A 7,909-nucleotide genomic window follows, 5' to 3' on the forward strand; every position below is an offset into this window, starting at 1 on the left:
TTAATTGAAAGCTAATCATATACTTGACTAAAAAATACAGGGTTGAACAAATCGAAAGACAAATTAGTTCTTAATGCAACCGCGGATTTACATTTTTAAAATTATCCTTACTTTTCAATACAGGGTTGGCCAAGTGAAGCTTACCAAACAAAATGGCGAATTATGCGTTTAAAATATTTCGACAGAAACACGGTTTATCATATTAAATATTGCTTACTTTGAGCTGTTCTTCATCATATTCTTGGGCAATGTATCCTTTCTATGTTATAAACGTCTTTTGGTCGATAGATGTCCTCTGTCCTTCGAAATGTCCACACAACGACCGACTCCCTAAAACGTGTCCAAACTTTCAGAACGCACAACAAAAGAAATTCCTCAAAATCGCACTAAACGGATATAAATTGATATAAAACGGCTCAAATTAACTACATTATGATGTTTTTAACAACTATAACGACTGAAAACATGACCGGAGAAATATTGCTGGTTAGAAAACGATTTGGAACGAGGCAGGTCCGATGGCTTCACGCTTGAGGCGCAAGTTGAGAAAGGACGGTCTCTGTACATTTTTGTCATTTATAATGGCTGTGAACGTCCCATCGACTTCATTGAAAACGTGATGACGTACGACACCCAGAGGAAGACGTAGGCAGTGTCGGTTTCTTCATAGCATTCACTGTGGCCTTATAAACAGACCCCAGATCAGAGGTAAAAATTTCTGAAATCTGACCCTGTCATGAAAAGTGCTGTAGAAATTGTTCTGTACCACTCAGAGACAAATTCCAACTTCTATAGAAACTAGAAGGTGTTTTCTATCCAATAATAACAATAATATGCATATTGTACGATCAAGAATTTAGCACGAGGCAGTTTAATTTGGAGACACAAATATGCTAATGCGGAACAGCACCCCCTATAGTTGCAAGAAGTTAAACAGGGCAGAGTTGGCATGGCAACAAAGTTTCTCGTTGAGTTTGGTATGTCCCAAATAGCACCCAGTGTTGTTGCGGAGACCTTATCATGAGTCATGACTGCAGTGAAATTCTACATGACCACTGAGTCACGGTGATCTTCTCTTATGCACTCTGGACATGCGTTAGTAGTACCCAACTCGCTAACAATCATCAGGTTGCTAATGGACTGGTGCTCAGGGCTCTATTGTCCGTCTAACCACTCTGACATCATCAAAACAGTATGAAAGAAGTTCAACAACTATCAGGATTTGGCCAGGATTGTTTTGGTCACTAGATGCCCCCATTGCGCCTTTTTTGAACCTTTTGTTTTTCCCTTGGTCTAATTATTATTTGCACCTGTGCCTTATTTCTTTGTAGGTATTTAAACCCTTAGTGTTCCTCAGTTCTTTGCTCAGTGTTTGTATGTTAGCACCCAGCCCCAGCCATGCTGTGAACATATATTTCTCTTGTTGGATTTTCCAGAGGTACTCTGGTTTTGTTCTTGTAGTCTTTTGAGGTTTGTTTTTTCCTGCTGTTCTTACCACTTTGTGGATTTTCATTGTATTATGGAGGATATCCATTTTTTCTCTTGGCTTTACTTTTGACGTTGTGGATTTATATTTTTTGCCTGAAGATCTTTTACTTTGATTAAACCACCGTCTCTGTCACGTTCCTGACCTGTTTTCTGTTATTTTTGTATGTGTTAGTCGGTCAGGGCGTGAGTTTGGGTGGGCAGTCTATGTTATGTGTTTCTATGTTGGTTAATGGGTGACCTGATATGGTTCTCAATTAGAGGCAGGTGGTTTACGTTTCCTCTGATTGAGAGCCATATTAAGGTAGGTGGTTTCACATTGTTTGTTGTGGGTGGTTGTCTCCTGTGTCTGTGTTTGTCGCGCCACACGGGACTGTTTCGGTTTGTTTGTCCGTTCGTTCGTTTTGTGTAGTCATTTTTCCTGTTCGTGAGTTCTTCGTTGTATGTAAGTTCTTATGTCCAGGTCTGTCTACATCGTTTATTTGTTTTGTATTTCTCTAGTGTTATTCGTGTTTCGTCTTGTTTAAATAAATATCATGTCATTTCACAACGCTGCGTTTTGGTCAAATCCCTGCTCCTCCTCTTCAGACGAAGAGGAGGAGAACACCCGTTACAGTCTCTAGTACTGCTGTGTCTGCCTCATCTTCTGGGTTCTGCCGACTATTAGTGACTGTTTCTCACACCGGGTCCTGACAACAACAGGTTGAGACTGAGTGGAAAACATGTTTTTTCGTGAATGTTTCAGAACCCAACACAATGAAACAGCAGAAAAACAAACAAATTGGTCTAGCCTAAATTTTGAGAAGCCTAGAAATAGGGAATTTTTATATTTTCATAATTAATAGGCTGACACATTACCTTCAGCAACAGAATATCTCACCATCATGCGTTTCTCATCCCCTCTCTCCATTCCTTTCTCCAGCGGGTCTGTCAACAGTTTAATGAAATATGTTTAGTTGTGAAAACATGTTACTATCGATCTTCCCATACAGATTTCACTTGGTTTCCCAAATTAAGCACTGGGTAGCTGCAGGAACAGGGTTGGAGAGCCCATGGCATACAGAGTTTGGTCAGAATATCACCTGTTGCGCAGCGAAATAACAGGAGTAGCCCTGACATGAGTGAAAAACGTAATGGTGGGAAAGTGGCCTCCTTTCGCTATTCCAGGGCATATGGATGACGTCTTTTTTGTTCATGCCCATTTCATAATGGGTTATATTAGGGGTTGCTCCCTCTGCTGTTTCCTGAAGTCCACAATCATCTCCTTTGTTTTGTTGACATTGAGGTTATTTTCCTGGCACCACACTCCAAGAGCCCTCAGCCTACAGGGAGGAGGTGGGGGCTCTGGGAGTGTGGTACCAGGAAAATAACCTCTCACTCAATGTCAACAAAACAAAGGAGATGATTGTGGACTTCAGGAAACAGCAGAGGGAGCACCCCCCTATCCACATCAACGGGACAGCAGTGGAGAAGGTGGAAAGCTTCAAGTTGGTCCACCCACACAGTACACCCGCAACAGCGCCTCTTCAACCATAGGAGGCTGAAAAATTGGCTTGGCACCTAAAACCCTCAAACTTTTACAGATGCACAATTGGGAGCATCCTGTCGGGCTGTATCACCGCCTGGTACAGCAACTGCACCCTCCGCAACTGCAGGTCTTTCCAGAGGGTGGTGCGGTCTGCCCAACGCATCACCGGGGGCAAACTACCTTCCCTCCAGGACACCTACAGCACCTGATGTCACAGGAAGGCCAAAAAGATAATCAAGGACAACAACCACCCAAGCCAAGTCAAGTATGACAATTGGGTACTTTTTCAACCACTGTTCAAGACRTTTAGCACCCAATACCCAACATTCACTTGGTTGCTTGAAGTAGGAGTGCTTAACTAGGATCTGTTTAGCATTTCTGAGTAGAATGAATAACATTACTTTGACGGGGGGTGGGGGGTACTGATTCCAGTTCAGCACTCTTAGCCTGAGACATTTCATAAATGCGTACAGAGGAGTACTTTTCTACGATCAGCTTTGCCTAGATCATTCTGAATCAGTTGTCTCTGGAATAAGATTATATGGACAGGGGTGGGTTTGATCATAGATCAGCACTCCTACTCAACACCAGTTGCTGTACCCTAACATTTTATAATCCAATTTCCCTTGCTGTCTAATGTCCTTCTGGAACCCCACCTCAACATTGTTCTGTCAAGGCAACAAAAGCAAGTTGGCATGCTCTTGCAAGGAATTTAACTCACAACCTCTCCTTTAGGAATTCACCACCATAACTACTACTACAACTATTTCTAAACTATCTTAACATGTGGCTTTCTTCAGGGGGACCAAGACTAGGAACACCTTTGAATGGTCTACAAAGCATGCCCCCAGGTAAAAGTTGGCTTTTGCAGACAAGGATTATATTGTTACTCCATGACATAATATGGTATCACAACTCTATTAAAAGGACATTCTCCACAAGGAGTCAATTCATTCCTTCTATTTGATGGGATCTAGCCCCTACCCCCTACCCCCCTACACACCTCAAGTTAGCTATTTCATGCTCACAAAAGGCAACATCAAAAACATTAACATATGAATTACTCTTCTGGGATTTGAATTTGAACTCACAAGCTAATAGTTTGGAGAGCAGGAACCATAACCACTACTCTACCAGAAATATATATAAAATATGTTGAGGGGAACTTGAAAATGCACACATTAAAAACAACATTTCAGAGGTTGGAGAATGGTGTGGGGGGCTTGTACTTCTTGGACCTATCAACCGTTCCTCAATTTTCTTCTGATGACTACAAGCATAGATTATGCATCTTCAAAACCTACACTATAGGATGGATGTGTTTAGGAATGCTACGAGTGCTATCTCTTGGGGAAAAAAACATGTTTATACCTATGCAGTACCTTTAGAAATATTAATAATAATAATAAACCTTTACTTTAGTAAATTAGTAAAACAATTTTAGTAAAACAATTATGACAGGTGTGTTGTAATAAAAATGAGTGGTGTCCACTGATTAAATGCATTCTTTCTGGAAAACCCAGATATTCACAAAGTGTTTGATGAATGACAGGTTGTTTTTTCATGCAAAATATATTTGGCCTTTAATTAAATACAATTAAGCTGCTTTATTTTCAGGGTTTAGTGAAGGTGGTAAATGTTTTACCCAAGGGGCAAAAATCAAGGGTAGTAAACAGAATGTTAAAACTACACACGGGTTAGGTCAAGTATTTACAAGGTGTCTAGTCATTTCTGGTCGTTAATGTCTAATTGACCACACATAAGTGCAAGTTGAAGTATTGTCAATGCTTCACAGGTGTCTGTAGTCTAGGTGCTCGTTATAAGTGCTTGAAATCATAGATTGCCGTGTTCCAGAGCATCAAGACTGTGATCGATCAAGGGTGAACTGTGAGTGAATTACTGAGCTACAAATAATATTAAGTAGTTATTTATAAATCAAGGTTAATCTAAATCAGTCTCGACTCGCTTTAAAAGTAATCTGCAATGTGGAACGTGCCTCCAACAATTCATTGACATAGTTGTGACTGGTAAGGTTTATTTGTCATAGCATCATTTTACACAAGACATGCCAAAATTCATATAAAGATAATTTTAATATACATATACCATTGTCATGTCTCATTGTGCCTCCTCCAGACTCCTTCAAAGCCGTCGGCCAGCTCTTTCACATCAACCATCTAACTGAAGTGAAAGGACGTGACCCTCCAATCTAAAGTGTAAGAGTTATCTTCACATTTCAAAAGTAGTGTAATGAAAACATTTCACCAAATTATATTTCAGAGTGTCATGTCCCTTAAATGACATTTCTTGAATTTGAAAAATCTGTGGTAAAGGAGGTTATTGGGGGCCTTGAGGCACAAGAGGAATTGAAATAGGATTGCTCTAATGCTAAGTCCTTTCCTGTGTTTGGATTGATATTAGATGACCCACTGTTGACAAAGTGTTAGAAAAAGGGTTGTTGCAGTCAGTCAGTCATCCATGCTATATGAAATGATAAGGTGATGAACACCGTATGGATGGAGGTCATCCGGAATTTAGTATGTTCAAAGGGTCATTTGTAGTCTTTCTTAATTTGTCGTTTTGAGTGGCCTGTAAATATTTTGACATAATTTGGTTGGATGTCTGTGTAACAAATAACTAATGATGATCATGATTTCAATTCAGTTTAATGACATCAAACACTCACTTCTCCTGAAGGGCGCACATAATATTATTCACTATTCGCCATAAATGTAAAAGCATTAGATTTGCATATGCATGGGCTAAAACGAGTTTGCACCATATTTCCTCTACATGCAGAGAATTGAAGGGGTGCACTTTGGGAGAACTGAGATGTTTGGTACTAATTACTCCCTCATTGAAGCAATCACTGCTTAGATAGGATTGGGCAGGTCAAACCAAGGGCTCCACTACATGGGTTTAACCCTTCTAGTTATTTATAATCAGTGATTACTTTTAGGGAGGAAGAAAGGAGGGATATATGTAAAGATTGAGCGAGCCACTACTGTCAGCTCGACAACCCAATCGTGTTATTTGCATATAATAGACTTTTGACCTCTGACCTGTATACTGTCTGTAACCATTCCACAGATATCTCGTACAGTGGAAACACTTGAGCCTCTGCGTCATCTGCGTCAGCAATAACTCATCACTCCTGCTCCAGGTAAATTCATTAGCATGAAGTTTGATACCCATATGACCCCACTCAACCCCAGGGGCCAAGTGTCAACATTCAATCTAACCTGGGGCCTTACATATCAAGTGCCTCAGAGTAGAAGTGTTCCTCTCGGATCAGTTTTGCAGTTTACAACTAGAATAAGATTATAGACACATCCTAGATCAGTAATTACTCTGAGATGATTTGTGGATGAAGTCCCAGGTCCCCCCTCTGTCCATGTTCTGATGTTCATTTGGATCTTAACATGCCTTTTGGGGGCCCTAACTGAGATTTTGTTGGGGTGCTGGCAAAACATTTCTCGCTGGCAAAACATTTCACCTCCCCCCTCCTGACGTTGGAGCAAAATAGACTTTTATAACACATTTCATGCAAATAGACTCATTTTTCCATGGTGCAGTATTTACATTTACATTTACATTTAAGTCATTTAGCAGACGCTCTTATCCAGAGCGACTTACAAGTTGGTGCATTCACTGCAGTATTGCAGGGAATTTCATGCAATTCTACACATTTTGCCAAGACGTATGTTTGTTAACCATATCTGAGTGAGAGTAACTTAACAAAATCGGTATTGGGGCATTATTACTAGAAGTTTAGACAACTGGCTAGACTAATTTACCAATCTAAATGTTTGTAGCTGACATGTGACTCAGTGACTTACACAACTTGTTCTGATAATTATTATATACATTTTTAAGATTGTGTTTTCTATTGTTAGGTATTACTGCATTGTGGGAGCTACAAACAAATGTTTTGTTAGGTATTACTGTGTATGTGACAAACTTTTATTTGATAACCAACTGCTGTGATTCAGAACCAAATCTCAATTTCACCTTGTGTATTTTACTATTCTAATACAATAGTAAGTGACTGAATTCTTTAGTAAATTCATCCTAATAATGGTAATGGTAGGTGGCCCACTAGCTACTGCTTAAGTCCCTTATACCTGCAGCCCACTGGTTATGAATGATAGCATAATTGCTTAGACATGATTTGGCAAGTCATGTATTTAGAAATGATCACTGATTACAGGAGGGATATGGTTTTATTTTTTCAAAGAATAGAATTCACTTTAAATCCATTTCCTTGACCTTCAATGTCAAACTCTGCATGCAGATGATTTTAATTCAAAATGATGTAATTTAAGTAGAATGTAACAGGTGAATTTAATTCTGAATGTACCCCAGTCTGGCTTGGTAAACTATTTGAGACACTAGGGGATATTTTTCCATATAACATTCCATATAGTTAGTTAACTGCCTTGAAAACTTGTCCTAAGTGTGATCTCAATACTTATACCAAGAGAAAGAGGGCCCCAACTTTTGATGACTTTGCCTCAGTTGTTGAAAGGCCTCTCACCAGAGGAAGTTACAGCAGCGAGCTACCATCAGGAAAATTGATTATTTTCTGTGATAGTCATTGAACTGGAAAGGTCTAACACCCTAAGCTATCGCCGTCAACTCTACGACGTGTGGAGTAAGGGAAGGATGGCCAATGCACAACCCCACTCCGTCTCCCAGATTGCCCCATCACCACCCCAGGTCCCCCAATCACTACCCCAGCAAGTATACACCAGCACAAGCAGCTGAAATGATTGAAACAGTTGATCCCGCTAAGGTATCCCACCTTCCACCACTCCACCTCAAGCCTGGAGACATTTTTCTGTTTGCAGGTAGTTCCTCGTCATGTGAGGACTGGAAGGCGGACCAAAAAAKATG

This window comes from Salvelinus sp. IW2-2015, linkage group LG4q.1:29 (genome assembly GCF_002910315.2).
Source record: "Salvelinus sp. IW2-2015 linkage group LG4q.1:29, ASM291031v2, whole genome shotgun sequence".
In the NCBI taxonomy this organism is placed as follows: domain Eukaryota; kingdom Metazoa; phylum Chordata; class Actinopteri; order Salmoniformes; family Salmonidae; genus Salvelinus; species Salvelinus sp. IW2-2015.